Here is a 19,044-nt window from a genome sequence, read left to right as displayed (position 1 = left end):
GGCTGCTTGCAAAAAAACGATTAACAGTTTGCAAAACTTCCATTGCTTCCACTTATTTTTAACTTTTGTCCACTTTAAAATTCAAACAACACACCAGCTCAAACAGGCACATCAGCTCAGACCAGAAAGGCATGTTCGTTACATTTCCATCAACATGGCATCCTTGAACTCACTCCTTAACAGAACAGCCAGCACGAATCCTCGAACTCAAACTGCCTGTACAGCAAAAGAACCACAGCATCCACCACACCCACTAGAGAGAACCATGAATTAAAATCCAGCAAACCTTACACTCAATACCTTTCTAAACACTCCACACCTTATTTCAAAGTAATTGGAGATAATTTTTTATTTGAGCATCCTGAAAATCCAACAATGCCCTCAATGGAACTGATAAGAAGTGTACACCTTTCTTCCCACCTCTGGCCCCAGCCCCCTTGCCTCTTTTTTCTTGACCAACAGAAGCTAACTTTATGAGCCTCGGACTTAACCAGAGACCTGGAAACTCCCTAACACCTCCCCAGGACTCTTCTGAGCAGGGTTTGTGAGCTCACTCACCCTATAATACTAGGCAGGCTTAACACAAAGAGGAATAGCTCACAGCAGGGTCTAGGGCCTGCAAAACATCTTCCACCACATTCAACAAAGGAGGACAGGCTCCAAAAGGCCTATGCTGGGTAATTCCCTTCCTCCTGCTCCCTTTCCTGAAGCAGAGGAAAGCCTTTTCATTTAAAGTGCTCAGAGAATGGAAATGCAGAGTCTCTGAAAAGACTTGTATAATGAGATATAGGATCGGAATCATCCATCATCCAGAGGAGGAGAATAAGTAGGATACTCCTGCATATCTTCCACAGAACTGAATGACTTACTCTGAAGATCTCTGTTTCAAACTATCAAACTCTCTTCCATCCTAGGCCTCTTATCAGGCGGGGCATAGAAATCAGCAATATATAATCTCAACCCTAAGCATTTGTAAGAATATACAGGATAGGTAGAATGAACCCGCAAGAGGAGAAGAGGCTGAGAAAGAATTAGGCCTAAAGAAAAGTGAACAGAGAAGGAGACCAAGAGGCCACCTGAAGAGAGAGGAAGAGGAGAACCTGAGAAGCCCCTCCTACCTCCTGCCTCCCACCTGGGAGGCTCCCTAAGTAATAGTCTCTGTACTGCCATGGAAACCTGCTGCAAAAACTTGCTCACCACTGCTCCACTAAAGAACCTTCTACCGGGACTGCCGTTCACTCAACCTTCCCTTCCCTGTTGTTTTTTGGGACGCGCCTTTCTCAAGGGCGTCGGGCGCCGGAGCATCCTGACGGCATTTACGCTCAACAAAACTCAAACCTGGCTAAGTTAACACCTCCTAAACTCTAAACCTAGCACATAGAGAGGCGGCACACAAAGCCGAAGCGCGTGCCAACAACGCCGCACACCAGGCACTGGTAATCCAATATGAGGTATCTGTTTCCCGAGAGGTATCTACAGTTATTCACTTTTCTGACATCCGGTAAAATACTGAGGCAAGAAAAAAAAAATGTTCCCCCAAAACCCAAATGTTCCAACGGGGGTCTCTGAAACTCCGTGTTTTCGAAAACAAACCGGAGAAACGCCCAACCTGCACCTGCAAACCTTTTCTGCATTCGACCATGCAAAAACTGAGGAGGATATGACGGTCATCATGCGACAAGTCCCCACCGACTACTGTCAGTCTAATGCGCCTGACCGGCCCGACCTTGGCTCTCTGGTACTATGGAAGACGACTGACGCGCGGACTATACCCAATAGTCAGGACTGCAGCAATGGAAAACGAAGAACATCAGGACAACCCATTTGTTATGACTGCAGATGCATCCTTGAAGGACATCAAATCCTGGAAGCTGAGACCAAGGCTGGGTCCATCCAACACCGCCCTATCGGATCCGGCACAGAGGCTATGGCTCTGAGTTAACTGGAGCTGAACCACCCTGGGCAATGGTCGGCGTTGAGGTGCCAAGAACCATCAGCACTGACCTCTCAACGTCGAGGGGCCTCAGACCCATGGACTCCTAAGCTGGAGGTTGGATCAGAGAATGAGCAATTGGCATAAAGGCAGACTACATGCTCCCAACCCCAGAGGGGGAGGGAGCAGGCAGGACTCCCATCTGAATCTGGTTCCTGCTGAATTTATACATCATCCTGCCCACCTTGGCTTCAGAAAGCCTGCAGGTGGACCAGGCAGAGGAAACCATGGAAACTGGCTAGAAGAGGCGCTGGGGAGAGGCTGATAAAGGGGATTGGGCCCAAGAAACCTCCGGCTCCAGGGAAAAAACAGGGTGAACAGAGCTGAAGGGAGACTGTGCTGGAAGCCAGGTGAGACTTAGCCAGAGGCTCGCCGAGGAAGCGTGGTCGGAGGACCAGTTTCTGGGCCTATCTCGATCTTTGTGCTTGTGCTTCTCCCCGTCCCTGTCCCCCTTGGTGGGAGTGGGTCTATATTAGATAAACAAAAGTTTATCTAATCAAACGCGCACGAGCGAAAATTGCGGAACTCGAAACTGCAATTGTGAGATCGCGGTACAGTGAAGATTGGAATATTTGCCCTTTCCTCACTGTAGTACAATCTCGGAGTTGGAGTATATATTTAGCGAGGGGTGTGGGGAGCGCAGCCCTCCACAATTCCAGTTTCGAGTTCTTGGATTTTCGCTCATGTGAGCGTTCGATTAGATAAACTTTTGTTTATCTAATATAGACCCGCAGGAGTTGAGTCCTAGAGGCTGGGCCGGAGGATGGAGTGGAAGCAGGGGCCTCAGAGGAAGGTGGAGGAAGGAGGCCCTTCAGGATCAAATTGTTCCTCTTGTCAATCAATGAGTGGGGGCCGAATCCCATGTAGATCGAACAAGAAGTGTCCAGGTGTGGTACCCCTAGACAAACCATGCACAGAGTGTGGCTATCAGAAAGGGGAAGCTTATGGCCATACCCTGTGCATTTCCGAAACCCTGGCTTGGGGGGTCTCTGCCATGGTATCTGAAGTAACACACACACACACACACACACACACACACACACACACACACACACACACACACACACACACACACACACACACACACACAAAACTAACTTAAGAGAAGGAAGGAAAGAAAGGGAAAGGAGAGGGGCTTTTTTTTTTTGAAGGGTTTAGAGGACTGACACCTGAGCACAAGGGTAGGGATGAAATTAGAAATAAAAAGGGTCTGAAAGAGCCACAGAAAAGTGAACAGAAAAATGTTTAATAATTCACTTACCAGGAATCTGGAACAATGGACTCCGATGCTAGTTAGACATGCAGCAAATGAGATCTGAGGGGAGGAGGGAGACAGCGGCATTATGGGTAGGTGAGGAGCTTATGCTGGAAAATGCAGATGAGTTAGATCCGTACCGGATCCGTATTCCCACAGGTTGAAGATCAAATGAAAACAACTTCAGATCTGTTTATTAATAGTCATACTGACATTGACATTCAAAAGTTTAGACACAATTGTTATCGTAGAATTTTTAATGCAACTAAACACTTAAAATCCTTCAAACCCCTCATGGAGTCTTAACACTCGCTGCTTGAACAGTCTAACCATCCAAGCAAACCCACCCATCTACTATTCTAAAAAGCCCAAAGCTCTCTGCTTCAATTAAAATAGTCATTAACAGCAAATTAAACACAAATCTGTATCCTTTAAAATCGGTATATATGTGTGAAAACACAAGAGAAGTATTATATACCCCAAAGCATATTTCTCATTTTTATATGCTCATTAAAACACTAAGATAAATAAAATGTATTATTGTTCAATAACTATATATACAAATCTTGAATCTCATCTACGGTCATCCTGAAAAGATGAGAAACTGCTGTACTGTAGTTAAAAGTTTCCTATTATGTGCCTCACAAAAAGAATTTCCTTCCAGAATCATCCATTTCCATTCTGTGAAAATGTAATAAATAGGTGTCATGAAACATTTAAATAATGTATTGCTATTCGAGCTCTGCAGTTATATTATGTCATCCCTATTAAATATAAGGTTTGTTTCTTTTTGTTTTGTATATAACTTAAGTGTAATAATATACTCATAACATTAACATAAAGCTTCTAATAAAAAGGCTGCCAATGTCATATATATGTTCGCATCACTATTAATGTAATGCTTTTATGAAGCATCTTAATATGTACATTCAAATAGTCTTTAAGAAATGTACTCATATCACAATACATGCATTATTTGGTTTTCATTAACATACAGCCTTATTAAATGATGAAGAGCAACACTTATTACAGATCTTAATGTAAATACAACATTAACCAAATATTTGATTTACATTCTTTGCATAGCTTTCTTGTCATTTGTCTTGTGTAACAAACTACACTGCTTTAACAGAAATGATGTATCCATATGCTTATTTTTCATTCAAAAAAGATATCAAAACTAATCATTTAGAAAGAGAAAAAAAATAAACTATTGGTAACCTACTATAGCATAGCGAATTATACTGCGGTGGTGGTGCTGCGGTAGCGTTGTCGCCTCACAGTAAGACGTTGTCCTGTTCGATTCTCAGCTAAAGCGTCTTCTGTGTGGAGACATGCGTGAATGGGCGTACCTTCGTTGAAGGTTGTACGTCAGGGCAGGCAACTCGGTACGTAAAAATCTGCTGCCAATCATTAGCGGACCGGAGTTCCGTGGTGGCGACCCCTCACTGGGAAAAGCCGAAAGACACAACAACAACTATAGCATAGCGAATTACATTAAGCTAAGATGTATTAACTGTACAATATAACTTGCATTTTAATTTAAGTTTACCAGAAATCGGTCTAAAGGGTCTTGTTGTATTCCCCATTCACATTCTTATGGTTTTTCACTGACTTTGTTCAACTGAGAAGATAGTGACATTTGAGCTAATGTATTATTCACAGGTTCCACCTATTATTAAATTAACCTTCTAAAGCTGTCCACCAATAAAAATCATAAGCTGTCAAAAGCCCTGATTCTCTGCATTGGTGGGAAACTTCACAAAGTTTGAGATGTTTACCAGAGAAAAATTCAAGTGTTTAAGATGAGAAAGCTCAAGCACTACCGAGAGAGGGGAAGAAAAAAAAATCCTTTCTTTCTACTTTTTACAAATACATCTTGTAACCAGACATGTTTTCCTAACTCTCTGACAGTGTCATCTCATTATCAAGACTAAGGAACACATATAACAAATCTATAAGGAAAGACCATTTTAAATTTATTCTAAGCACCACAGCCCCTTCATTTGTGAACTACAACATGAAATATATTCACAGGGAGTAGAACTATCCCCCTCCTCCGAAAACAAACGCATAGCTCATCTGGTAAGGCACAACAGCTACACATTATCAAAGAGCGTGCACTAATAAGGTAAACACCTTTCAGGTTATACTATTAGTAATGTTGAAATAACTCCTCAAATGTTAAATAAGTCAGACAGGCTACATCTACATTCATGTCAATTTATCCACCCTGTAGGGCATTTTTCACTGTTACTGCTTTTAAAACATGAAATGCCACTTGAAGCACAAGCCCCTTTTTAGTAAACAATTTCCCATTTATGGAAATAAGACAACTTGGATATGTAAACTAATGTAATCAAACTCAGTGCAACTACAACTGAAACACAGACACAAAGCATGCATTAGCTTAATGGTACACTGTGAATGCAACACCATGATGTAAATTTTGGTATAGGTACTATATGATTTTAAACAAGGACTGAGACAAAAAAAGACCTACTGTTTTGTTATAACATATCAAGTAATGGCTGTTTATAAAATAGGAAAATATAATATAAAAAGGTTACTTTACATCTGGTTAATTTTTCTAACGTCTGTTTATGTTATAGAGGAGTATGAGATCTTTTCCAGTATTACATAAAAATGTGAAGATAGAGATATTTGTATAAGGAGAAAAACAATCTTTAGCATTGTGTTATAAATAAATAAACCAGTCATTTGCATCTTAATTTCTTCTTCTTTTCATTTACCTTCCATCCATTTTTCTCTGCTTGTCTCTTCAAGGATATAATGGACCAATCCATATCTTGTGTTTTCTAATATTTTATTAGTTTTTAGATAGGACAATGCAGGGTCCAGATCTTCAATGGGTTTAGTTTCGTCTGAAAGGAAAATCTTTAATCTGTCTGGAAACAGTAGACGTATTTTTGTTTTTTTCTTAAGCTCTCTAATGAGAGGAGGAAATTGTTCTCTCTTGGATAGTACTGCTGCAGAACAGTCTGTCAAAAAGTACAGTTTTGTACCTACCATAAATGTAGATGTTCGAGTGCATACACTGCTGCAGTCATTACACTTGGGTTATCCTGCCGTCAGGCAGTTCCCCAGTCGGTCTGAGTTCCAAAGTCTTGATCCGGCGTTGGTTGCTGTCGCCTCCTCCCTGACATTAGTGTGGCAGGGGTATACAAGACACAGCCGACGCCATTTTCTTCAGTTTTTCTTGCCTCAGATGTCAGATGCCCCCAAATAGGTAGGCAATTCAAATTGCTAATAAAAACATACATAAGAAAAGCAAACAACTTTCAGTTACCAGCAAATACTCCCCCATATGTACTAAAGGGTAGAAGACCGAGGGACGTACCAGCAAGTAAGAGGGGAAGGAGGGAGGGTAACCTGGACTGCAGCAGTGTATACACTCAAACATCTACATTTATGGTAGGTACAAAACTGTACTATGTTCATCGTGTTACACTGCTACAGTCATTACACTTGGGTAGAATCCCAAAGCTGAGGTAGGGTGGCTGGTTCTATAAGGCATTAGGGATGGCTATAAGGCCCTGCAGCACTGCGAAGGTGAAGCCAGCTCTGGATGTAGAATATAGAGGCAGATGGTAGTGTTTGGTGAAGGTATGCACAGAACTCCATGTTGCTGCTTCCAAAATATCCTTGGTAGGTACACTTCTGAGGTAGGCAGTTGAAGTGGCTGTTGCTCTGGTGGAGTGAGATCTAATGCTGCTAGGTACAGGTTTTCCAAGGTATATAGCAGAAATGTATACAATGTCCTAGCCAATTTGAAATAGTTTGTTTTGAAATGGCTTTTCTCTGTGCTCCTGCAGCATATGCTACCAATAATTGCTCAGATTTTCTGACAGCTTTGGTTTTGTTCAAGTAGAAGCGTAACTGCCTGTGAATGTCTAAGGAATGCAGTAGTCTCTCCTTTATTCTGTGGTTTTGGATAAAAAGTTGGCAAGTGAATAGTTTGGTTTAGAGACACACCTGATACCACCTTTGGCATAAATGTAGGGTTAGTTCTTAAAGACACCCTATCCTGGTGGAAAATGAGGAAAGGTTCCACTGCCATTAGTGCCTGTAATTCTGAAACTCTTCGTGCTGATGTTATTGCCAGAAGCACAGCAGTTTTCCAAGAGATATATTTTAATTCTGCTGTGTTAGCTGGCTCAAAAGGAGGTAAAGTTAATTTTTCCAGAACAAAGTTGAGGTCTCAAGTTGGAGTAGGTGCTCTACGGGGCAGTCTTATATTTTTAGCCCCTCTGAGGTACTGTTTTAGCAAAGGATTAGAGAAAATTGGTGGATCAGTGTTGTAATGAGCAGAGATGGCTGAGGCGTGGATCTTGATGGATGAAAAGGAGAGGCCTTTGTCCAGCATCTCAGTCAAATATTGTAGTATCTGAGGAATGTTTGGGACAAGAGGGTCAAGGCAGTGAGCCTGGTTCCAGGCACAGAATCTGTTCCATTTATCCGAGTAGGCTTTTCTGGTATAAGGCCTTCTGGCCTCCAGTATGACATCCATAACAGCTTTGGAGAGAGGCATTGCTTGCTTGACTAAGGAATCTTCCATGCAGCTAGGTTTAAGGTAGTTAGCTGGCTGTGGAGTATCCGATTGTTGTATTGAGACAGCAGATGTGGGATTTGAGGCAAAATCCAGGGTGGTCCAGGGTGGTCCTTGTGCCAAGTTTTTTATGCTGGCGTGGCCAGTCTGGTGCAATCAGGATCATCTTTGGCTCTTCTTGCCTGGCTTTTATGAGTACCTTTGGAAGGAGAGGTAGTGGTGGGAAAGCGTATACTTGTAGATTTTTCCAGCTGAATGAGAGGGCATCCACTTTCCACGCTTGTGGATGGTAACTCCTTGTGCAGAATTTCTGTAGCTGGCAGTTCACTGGGGATGCAAACAGATCTATGTCCTGGCTCCACCATTTCTGTGTTATTATTCTGAATATTTGTGGATTCAATTCCCATTCGTGGGGATCCATGATGTTTCTGCTTAAGTCATCTGCCAGTGTGTTTTTCTCTCTTGGCAGAAATTGTGCTTGCAGATAAACTTGATAGTTTATAGTTGTGTTCCACAAGGTCATGGCTTGTCTGCAGAGGGGGTAGAAGTGAGTGCCCCTTTGCTTGTTTATGTACCACATAACTGTGGTGTTGTCTGTCTTTAGTAGTAGTTGTCCTGGATGCAGCAGGTCCTTGAAAGCTATAAGGGCATTTTGTACAGCTAGCATCTCTTTTTGATTGATGTGAAGATGTCTTTGTTCTGCGGGCCACTTGCCCTGAATACATTTTCCTGCCATGTGTGCTCCCCAGGCGTAATCCGATGCATCTGTTGTCAGTGTTTACCTGGCTGTGGGTTGAGTAAAAGGCTGTCCCTTGTTGAGGTGACAAGCTTGAGCCCACCATCGAAACTCCTGTTGAAGGCAAGGAATTAGTGGTATAACTGTTTCCAACTTTGACAGTGTTGAGACCATACACTCTTTAGGTACCATTGTAGTTTCCTCATATGCAGTCTGGCATATGGAATTAGTAGTATGCAAGATGCCATGTAGCCCAAGGCCTGCAGAATTTTTCTTGCAGGGAGCTGGGTCTTTGTTGCCATCAATTGAAAGTATCGAGTCAGTTGTCCTTGCTTGTCTGGCGTGAAATAAGCCATCTGGGGCCACTGTGTTCAAGCTGGCACCCAGGAATATCATCTCTTGTGAGGGCACTAGTTTTGATTTCTTTTCGTTTAATGTGTACTCCAGGCAACTTAACTTTTTTTGCAAACGCCAGATGGTTTAGTAGAATGTCCTTGCTCTCTGCTTGAATCAGGCAGTCGTCCAGGTATGGGTAAATTTGTATTCCTGTCTGTCTGCAAAATGCAATGACTGGTGGCAGGCACTTTGTGAAGACCCTGGGCACAGTAGATAAGCCAAAGGGCAGTGCAGAGAATTGATAGTGCATTGAACCAGCTATGAATCTGAGGTATCTTCTGCAGTTTTGTCTGATAGGGACATGCAGGTATGCCTCCTTGAGGTCCAAGGTGACGAGCCAAGCTTGCTTGCCCAGCATGGGAAGAAGCTACTGTAATGTCAACATTTTGAATTTCGGAACATCCAGGTAAGTGTTTACAAAAGAAAGATCCAGAATGGGCCTCCAGGCTTTGTCTTTCCTGGGAACCACAAAGAGTCTTGAGTAAAATCCTTGTCCTTGTTCCTGTAATGGTACATTTTGAATAGCTCTCATGTCCATGAGTGCTGTAATTTGTTTTTGAGCCTCTGCCCATTGATTTGGTGGCAGATTTGGCATTCCTTTTAACCTTGCAGAGTGTGAAAGTGGAACCAGTAACCTTGAGATACAATATTGAGAACCCATTTGTCTTTGGTGATCATATGCCAATTGTGATAGAAAAGTGCCAGTTTTCCTCCCAATGGAGCGGCTGCCAAGAGAGAGCTGTTTGGCAGCTGTAGTGGGAAGTCATTGGGGCTGCTTTTTATATGGTTGGGGCCCGTCTTCCCCTTCTTTCTGGCCTGATGCTCCCCATTGTCGAGGCCTGTAAGGACCTTGTGGTTGACCTCTACCTCTTGGACATCTGTATCTGCCCTTTTGAGGTCTGTCTAACTGGAAAGGACCAATTCTTTGTTGGCCAATTTCTGCTAAATCGAGGAGGCTGCACCTGTAAGAAATCCTTCACTGTTTGCATAGATTTTGCCATATCCTCCATTTTCTTTAATACCTCTTCTGCCTTAACTCCAAACAACACATCCTGCTGCAAAGGTGCATCCAATAATTTTGCTATAACATCATCTGGTAACGTATGTTCTTTTAACCAAGCATGTCTTCTAATGACAGAGCCTGTAACTGCTGCTCTACAGGAGGCCTCTAAAGCATCAAAACCACATTGCAAGGTATGTTTTCCAACTTGTTCAGCAACATGCAATAAATCCTGCATTTCTTTAACATTAGGAGGATCTGAATCTGGAAGCATTTTTTGTTTCAACTGAGACATTAAAAATTGCTGGTATTTTAGCATGTGAAACTGGCAATTTAAAGCTTCCATTGCTAAAGTTGCAGACGTATAAACTTTCTTTCCCCATCTGTCTAATGCTCTGGAATCTGTCAGAGGGAACTGGATTCTTTGCTGATGAGGCCTCAACCCCTTTGGGTCCCTGAGAAATAGTTTCAGGGTCAGCAACAGGGCTTTTATACAGAAATTTGTCTGAATCAGGGACTCTGTAGTATCTGTCAGGTTTAACTGGAGCTGGAGGTAAGGAATCATGATTTAAGCTGGATTCAGTATACACATCATCCACAATATTTAACACTGGCGGAATAGCAAGGGGTCTGTGTTGAGGTAATAAAAGGAAGTCTCTGAGGCTTTTCTTGGATTCTGAGTAATCCTGGCCTTCCCAGTGGAAATGCTCCCTGATGGTATGTAAGGTTTCCCCAAAGGAGTAATCCTCAGGCGGAGAGGCTGATGGAATTGATTCCTCAGCATCAGAATCCTCATAAGGGGGAAAGAATATCCTAGGTCTGAGGATGAATCTGAGGAAATGGACATGTGGTCGGATGAGTCATAGTCTGCATCCTGTCTAGGCCTTTTTTCAGGAGGGGGATGGGACCCCCTGATCAGAGTGATTAGGTCTTCAGCCATTTTGAGCATTTGTTTCTTAGGCATGGAGGCCTGTCCAGGAGAATGCTGCATTTGTTTCTTTGTCTTTAAAGGAGGCTTAGACTTAGCAGAGGGTTTAATGCTTAACTGAGTAGGTCTGAAGACACCCTCTGCGGGTTGTTCAGCTACTCTGGATCCCTCTGTAGGGTCAGTTTCGGTAGGCTGAAAAAACTTGTGTGTCCGAAGGCTCAGCCAACTCCATATGGGAGTCGAGGCGGCCTGCGATTCTGCAGAAGCGGTCATCAGGGCTGCGAAGGTGCCTCGCTGAAAACCGGAGAACTGGCGACTGGCCTAGAAGAGGCCTCGTCGTCAGTTTTGGGCCTCGGATGCCTGTCCTTGTCTTTGCGCTTTTTATGAATTCCGGTCATCGGAAGGTCCGACGGCATGGTGTAATTGAATTTTCTTCCAAAATAATGTCGGGCAAAATCAAACCGACATTTAATAGTGCGCTTGTTAAACCTAGCACAAAACCGACAACCAGTGACATCGTGGTCTGGGCCTAGGCATGAGATACAATAAGAATTTAAATACTTATGAGGTATTTGCTTCTCACAAGAAATACAGTTATTAACTTTTACTGACATCGGTCTGAGGCAAGAAAAAGTTTCCCCAACGGGGTACTTAGCTTTGTAGAAGACTTCGGTTCTGGATTCGGAATGAATATCTCAGGAGTCTGCCGACAGGCACTTGCGAACTGCTTTTGCTTCGAGCACTGCGCGGCAAGAAAGATGGAAGAAAATGGCGTCGGCTGCATCTTATATACCCCTGCCGCACTGACGTCAGGGAGGAGGAGACAGCAACAGACGCCGGACCAAGACTTTGGAACTCAGGCCGACTGCGGAACTGCCTGATGGCAGGATAACCCAAGTGTAATGACTGCAGCAGTGTAACACGATGAATATCAAATGTTACATCCATCTATTCCGAATGGTGATTTAGCCCAGGCAGCCTTAAGAACAAGTTCGTCTTGGAAGGAAAAAAAATTAACAGATCTCAGAGAAGTGTTGTTTTTAGATGCAGGAGTAACCAAGGATCTATGTGCTCCCTCCTATTGTGAATGAGAGTCCCTTCTGGTAAGTCTGAAATTTTAGAGAGCCAGGAAGATAAAAAAAATTAATCATATTAGTACTTTCAGTTCTTTCAGGAAATCCAAATATACGGATGATATTCTTGAGATTTATTACTGTTTTCATCCTCATTCAGTCTTCCTTCTATGTCATTTAAAGAATCTTCCATGCCCATATCTGAGTCCTCTGCAGCTGCACAGCTTTGTTGATTTGTTCCATTTATTTGGAACAGTTCTGTTTAAAATCCTCAATTTTGGTGTTCAATTTATCTATCTTAAGTGATAACTCTTGAATGTTAGTACTGAACGAATCTCTCAAGTACAGAATCTTGTGAAGTTACCTTTGTATGGCCCATTATAAGTCTGGATACAGTGATGAATATTTCCAACAAAGAATTTGACAGGAAAATAATGGACTATGTAAAAAAAATATATTTGATACAATCCTAAAGCACTACAATATTTCTCAAAGTTCACTTAAGTTGTTTAGAATCGTTTAGAAATGTAATTTTCTGTCAGAAATATATGTAGAAGCAAAGCAGGAGAAAGGTGCTGCTACCCTAGTCGCAGCATGGACATGCCCCCTTCACCTTTGGTTTCTTAAGCATTACTTTTACTTGTGTCCTCTTCCGAAGAAGAATTTTAAGTAGAAACAAATATCCTAAAATATCTTGTGTGGTCTTAGATTCATTATGGCAGCTTGTGTTTTGTACTCATTGGTTCTTACTCTGCAAGCAGTCATTGTGTGTTTTTGCAATCACAGTGAAATAAAACTGATACTGCAGAATAAGGCCAAATCGCTTCAAACAGGTTTGTACTATAAGCTCCAGTTAAACAATAAGCTAGTGACACCTCAGAAAATAAAATAAAGCAAGATGGGACGAAGCAACTCTATTACTAACAGTCAAGCAACTAACAAAAGGAGATGGAAATACAGGCCAAATAGAGAATAAAATCTAAATGGCAGCTCAGATCTGAGACTTCATTGTAATGGAACCTCACTGAACTGTCACACCTAATTCAAAGCACAATTTATAACTACTGCAGCCTCAATATATCCTGCCATATAACCTATAGGCATTTAAGCCCCGTACTAAAATCTGAGACAAACTTACAGCAAAGACCAGACTTTCAGGAAACAAAATACACCCCAACAGTCAGAAATCCTAACAGCAGAAGTACAAATTAACTACCTGTAAATGGTATGAAGCAGTTAACTAAAAACTAATAGCCCACAAAAAGGCAATGATCCACAAAAGGACAGCTCCTGGCATTCAGGTTAAAATGAAGCAGACTTCCGAAGTCCAGAACTTGCACCCTTTAACAGACTAGCAGCAGCACCACTACCATAAGACACGACAGCTGGGCTTCCAGAGCATTCAGTTTGGGAACTCAATGCTACAACAAACTATATTTTCAGAACTGTTACAAGTACAATTACAACATAAACTCCTTCAAGTTCCACAATCTGTATGCACATAATTCAGTTCGGTTTTAAATTTTATCCAGAAGGAACCTTGTTGCATTACGTTGGGAACAATTTGGTAGGCTTTTTCTCTTCAGCAAACAGCAGAAGGAGCTAAGGCTGAAGCCAAAACCAAACTGCTCCCAACATCAGCTGATGCTCTAAAAAAATTACAGTATTCAGAACCTGTGATGTTTACCCAGGCAAAAAAAAAAAAAAAAGTACCTGACAAGTTGTGTAAGAACTTACCAGAACCATAAATGTCCTTCTCTTCCATGTTGCAGGATTCTGCATATGGGTTTACTCTTCTAGTCTTGCATATGTACGGCCAGTATCCAAAGCTTTCAGTCCCTCCTAGGTGTGCAAGACGTCAGGTCTTGGTGAGAGTATGTGGGCTATAAAAGTGACGTCACCATGCACCAGCCCTCAAAACCAAAGGCTCCAGTAGGAGCCAGTCCTAACAGAGCAATGCCAAGTCACTGCCATCCAGAGAGGGAAAACATAGCTGATAAGAGGGGAAGGAGGGAGGGTACGAATACTGCAACATGAAAAAGGAGGACATCTATGGTTATAGTAAGTTCTGACAAAACTTTTCTATGTCCTTCTATTCCTATATTGCAGTATTCTGCATATGGGTGAGTAACAAAGCTCACTGAGAAAGGGTGGTTGGTATGGAAGCAGATTCCAGGAATCCATGCAGGATAGCCCTAGCGAACCCTACCCTGGACCTAGAGATGTGGTCTAGTTTGTAGTGTTTGGTGAAGGTATGAAGTGAATGTGAGAGTAAAGAATAGGTTAAAATGGATTTCTGTGGATTTTTCTGAAAATGTGAAATAAATGTTCTGCATTTCAGTTTGTAGAGTGCACTCAGTTTAAACTCGGTTACTTAACTTGGGAAAACTATATAGCTTGGCATTCATTGTTAATAAGAATCAGAAGTAAAATATTTTCTCTCAAACTATGCAACTTTGTGTAAAATTATTACCTACAAGCAGGTCAAGACGAACTCTTGTAAGCAGCTGTGTCTCGTCAACATGATACTCAAGATAGGACAAGGACAAAGAGTTATTCTTCAGGAACAGAATGTTTAAAATATGGAAAACAAACTGTCTGCATACCAGCTTCACAGGAAAGACACATTATTCTGGCAAATTCTCTAAACTGCTGATGCAGGCAGAAAAGACACTATAAAGATTGGGACGTTTTCTTTTGCATCAGAGACTTTGATTATTCTATTCTTGCAGACCTGATGCTGTAAGCTGAAGTACGTTTTTGATCTATATACCTTTCATGGTTAAGCTAGATGTAAGCCTTGTGTGCAGTAAATGAATACCGTAACAGCAGAACTGTCTCAGTGTCTTCATTGAGTAAAGGTATAGACTACCTGAAAAGTGCAGTTTAACAGTGGCGAGACCAGTCCAGTCAAAACAACCAGGGAGGTGGCCTGAACAGGTGCCTCTCACAGTGCGACATTCCAGCGCAGACCTTCTTAGAATAGATTCTTTTCTTCCTAAACTTTGTCCATTGACTGGAGGACGAAACACTGCAGCACAGTATAGTTATTCTTCTTCAGACAGTTGGTGACCCATGAGGTATGAAAATTATACTACCGAAATTTTCATCTCACCAGCATCTAGTGAAAGACCGCAGAGAATTTCCCCACAACTGATCTTCATGTCAAGACTGGCCACCTTTGTCCTGAACATTTGTGGTGAATATTTTCTTCTGCTTTTCTTTTAACAATGAATGCAATTTGTGAAAATGCCAAGAAGTGCACTCAGTCTTTTACTTTTGGTGTGTCTGAACCATATATAAACGTATGGAATTATTTAAATACATGGTATGATCAGCATGTTAGCACCTGTATGTCTTTGTTAGGAAAAATAAATAGTCCAGCATTATGTAAGTGGATCTCTACCTTTGATTGGTATGTACGCAAGGCTAAAGTGCCACAGGATGTACAAAAATGTGCTATCTGCAATGATTTAAATGTTGCTTTTTGCATGCCTTGTTATAAACGTATTGTACAAAACCTGGAACACATCGAGGATAGAGTAATGCTTGAAGCACAGACAATGGTTTCTGTTTCGATATATCCTGTTGCAAAAGATTTGTTAGAGGGTGATGCAGATGTCAAAGTTTGTACTTTACAGTCTGTTTTGCATGAGTTTAAAGACTGGATTGCTAAAGTTAGCAACCTGCAGGATCTTGACGTCATGAGTCATTTTCAGACTTACTGTGATAAATGGAATGCATCTGGTAAACTGCATGCTAACACCACTGAATGTACAAAAGAATTTTCTCAGTTGAAAGTCTCACAGACCGAAATTAAGACCTTTGCACAAACTGTTAATGAACAGGGCAGTAAAGCTATTGATATGATAGAAGGGTTAATGAGTAAAATTGTGTGTTTGCACGAAAAATATGACAAGCAGTTGGCTGATGCACAGAGTGACGTAACTGTTGCTAGGGAGGAAATAAACACATTACGAGCTCAGTTGGAGACACAGGAATCTGAGGCTGCTACAGCAACAGACTTAGCTAATCAAGACCTTTTAAAATTATAAGCCCTGTTAGAGGAATATCAATCTAAAGCATTAGAAACTGTTACAAGTCAGCCTCAGTAGGCTTTTCTGCTGAAGTTTATCATCAGTCTAAGATGTTAGAAACTCTCCCCAAGTGGGATGAGCAAAAAGCTATTTTGAATAACATGATTACATTTGAAGCTTGGGTTCTTAAAACTGTAGGCACTGTATGGAATGATGCACTTTAATGCTGCTTCTGGAATTTTATTCCACAATGTTTTATGGTTTATATTCAGTAAAAGCAGTATCCAATACAAACACTTAAGAATTACAGTATTGTTAGCATACACTAGGGGGCAATCTCTCACATCAACACTTTTAGATGACAGTTTGTGACTCTTTAGAAGAGCAAGCTGAACACTATCAGCTGGCATATATGCTAGTCAATGGCAGTGATGAAAAAGATATAAAAGATGCCAGTTTTCAAAAAGCTGTTATGTGTGCTTTTTTAAACCATTTGGAAGGTGTCCCAGGGGATATTAAACTTATTTATGACGAATGTTCAAACACACTCTCAGAGTTGGTCGATAAATTGCTGCGAGCACGTATTATCTGTAAAGATAATGCTATTCATAAGCAAAAGATTTGCACTCTCCTTTCTGCACCTGTTGTTAGTGAAGTAAGGTGAAGGGGCTGTGGGAGATGGATTAATCAGCGACAGCAAGTCCCACAGTAAGTAGCAGGACAATAACGTCAAGGGCATGTTATACAGGGGCAACAACGGGCAGCATCAGCTCCCCCAGCCACTCAAATTCTCAAGTTACCCAAACTATAGAGGGTCCTCAAAAGAGACAGCCTAGTTGTTTTTCCTGTAAACAGGTAGGTCATACTAAAAATGATTGTAAATATTATTGCAGATGGCACCAGGAACTAGAGGCAAAGGGTAAGTTTCTTAACATGAAAAATTTTGATAAGCCACGTGTACCACGACAGCAAAAGGTAATGCAGCCAGAAGTGCAAACACAGCAGTACACTTCACAGCAATATGTGACCGAGGGTAATAGGGGACTACAGCAGCAACCCCTATACACCACAAACACTCGTCAGTATTCCCAGTACAGCAAAGGGATGGTGTGAAACCTAGTGTCAATGTACAAGGTAATATTCTTAGCAAACAGGATACAACTTGTCCCTCCTGACTTTGCTCCTGATGGTCCAGTAAATCCTAATTATCATCAGCAAATCGCCTTGCATCATGAACTTAATCGATCTTCTTATGTTGACTGTGAAGAGGTCAAGGAAACACTGCAATTATGTCCTTTGCAGTCCAATACCACTTATGATACGGGGTGGGAAATAGATCTATTACAGGGGTGTGACCCCCCCCCTTACCCAAGTCTCTTTCTTGACCAACTTCAGGAAAGGGAAAATGGACGACCACTTAACATTTGGGTAAAGGGGAACCTGTGGGAAGATGTTCTTCTAGATACAGGAGCGGCCGTCTCACTGACAGGTAGGCATTTGTCTCCTGACTTGTCTAAATGTACATGTATTTCAGGTTTTAATGGTTCTGGATGTTTAGACATAGGTAGTAAACCTGTTCAAGTACAATTCTCTCGTCAAGGGGAACCAGTGAAAGGGCTAGTTTTGATGCATAATAATTGCACCTCCACAATCTTGGAAATGGATATATTGTCCAAAATGGGAATTGTCACAGAGCTCCCTAATAGTATTATATGGCAAGGACTAGGTCCCATGTTATGTATTACTGAGACAACACATGCATCAAACAGTTCTGAAAACGGCTGTCCTGTCAGCCATACTAAAAATAAAGTATGGTTAAAGGTAAAACAGCAGCTCCCTACATTGTGGTCTCAAGGGCCCACAGACTGCGGGAAGCTACAGGAAGTAGTTTTGGTAGGTAGTGACGAAGAATTTACTCCATTTCAAAAACGGTATTCAATCCCAAAGGAAGCAGAGACAGACATGCAAACCTGCATACAACGATGGCTTGATGTGGGAATAATTCAAAAGGGAAATAGCCCTACAAAATCACCCATATGGCCTGTTAAAAAGAAAGATGGCACTTACCGATTGGTTACTGACTTACGAAAAGTGAACCAATTCACGACTCCCTGGGCTCATCTGATTCCAGGGGTCCCAGAGCTAGCAGCAAGAATAAAACCACAAAGTCAGGGGTTTACCGTCATAGACTTAGCTAATGGTTTCTTTGCAGTACCACTGCAGAAAAAGGATTGGCAAAAAGTACAGTTTTGTACCTACCATAAATGTAGATGTTCGAAGATCCACATTGCTGCAGTCCTTACACTTGGGTAGTCCGCTGTCCTCGGTCGGCCCGAATATCAAAGTATAAGGCTGACGTCGGTCAAGGCGCATTTGACTGACATCAGGACGTCAGGGTACAAATGCGCATGACCGACGTCATATCCTCAGTCTTTTCTTGCCCCAGATGTCAGAAGACCCTAAAAATAAAGGTCAAAACCAAAAGACAGCAAACAACCAACCAACCAACCTTGCACTAACTATATGTACAATATATACAATATACACAATATGTACAACCCAACCCACACAACCACCTCTAACTGCAGAGGGGAGGGAGGGTAAATTGGACTGCAGCAATGTGGATCTTCGAACATCTACATTTATGGTAGGTACAAAACTGTACTATGTTCTTCATCTCACATTGCTGCAGTCCTTACACTTGGGTAGAATCCCAAAGCAAAGGTAAGGGAGGATGGCTAACTACAAGGAAGCAGGAGCTGCCAAAATGCCCTGCAAAACAGCAGTGGCAAAACCAGCCCTGGATTTAGAGTAAAGTGGCAGGTGATAATGCCTAGAGAAAGTATGCACTGAACTCCAAGTAGCTGCCTCCAAAATATCCTTGGTTGCCACTCCCTCAAAAAGCTGTTGAAGTGGCAGTAGCCCTAGTGGAATGAGGCCTAATCCCAGCTGGAACTTCTTTGCCATGATGGGAATAACAGAAAGCAATGCAAAACCCAATCCACTTAGAAATAGTTTGTTTTGACACAGGCTTGCCCTGAGAACTCAAAGCAAAA

General features: G+C 41.9%; 1 protein-coding gene across 1 annotated transcript in view; it reads right to left on the bottom strand.

The window, feature by feature from the left end:
- Positions 1–19,044, bottom strand: part of CANX (calnexin) — a gene marked incomplete in the record, with an annotated part of 1,221,069 nt that overhangs the window by 616,276 nt on the left and 585,749 nt on the right.

Source organism: Protopterus annectens, chromosome 4.part0 (genome assembly GCF_019279795.1).
Source record: "Protopterus annectens isolate FY-2018-M chromosome 4.part0, PAN1.0, whole genome shotgun sequence".
NCBI lineage: Eukaryota > Metazoa > Chordata > Ceratodontiformes > Protopteridae > Protopterus > Protopterus annectens.
Note: the sequence above shows the minus strand (reverse complement) of the source record. Positions and strands in the feature narration are given on the sequence as shown.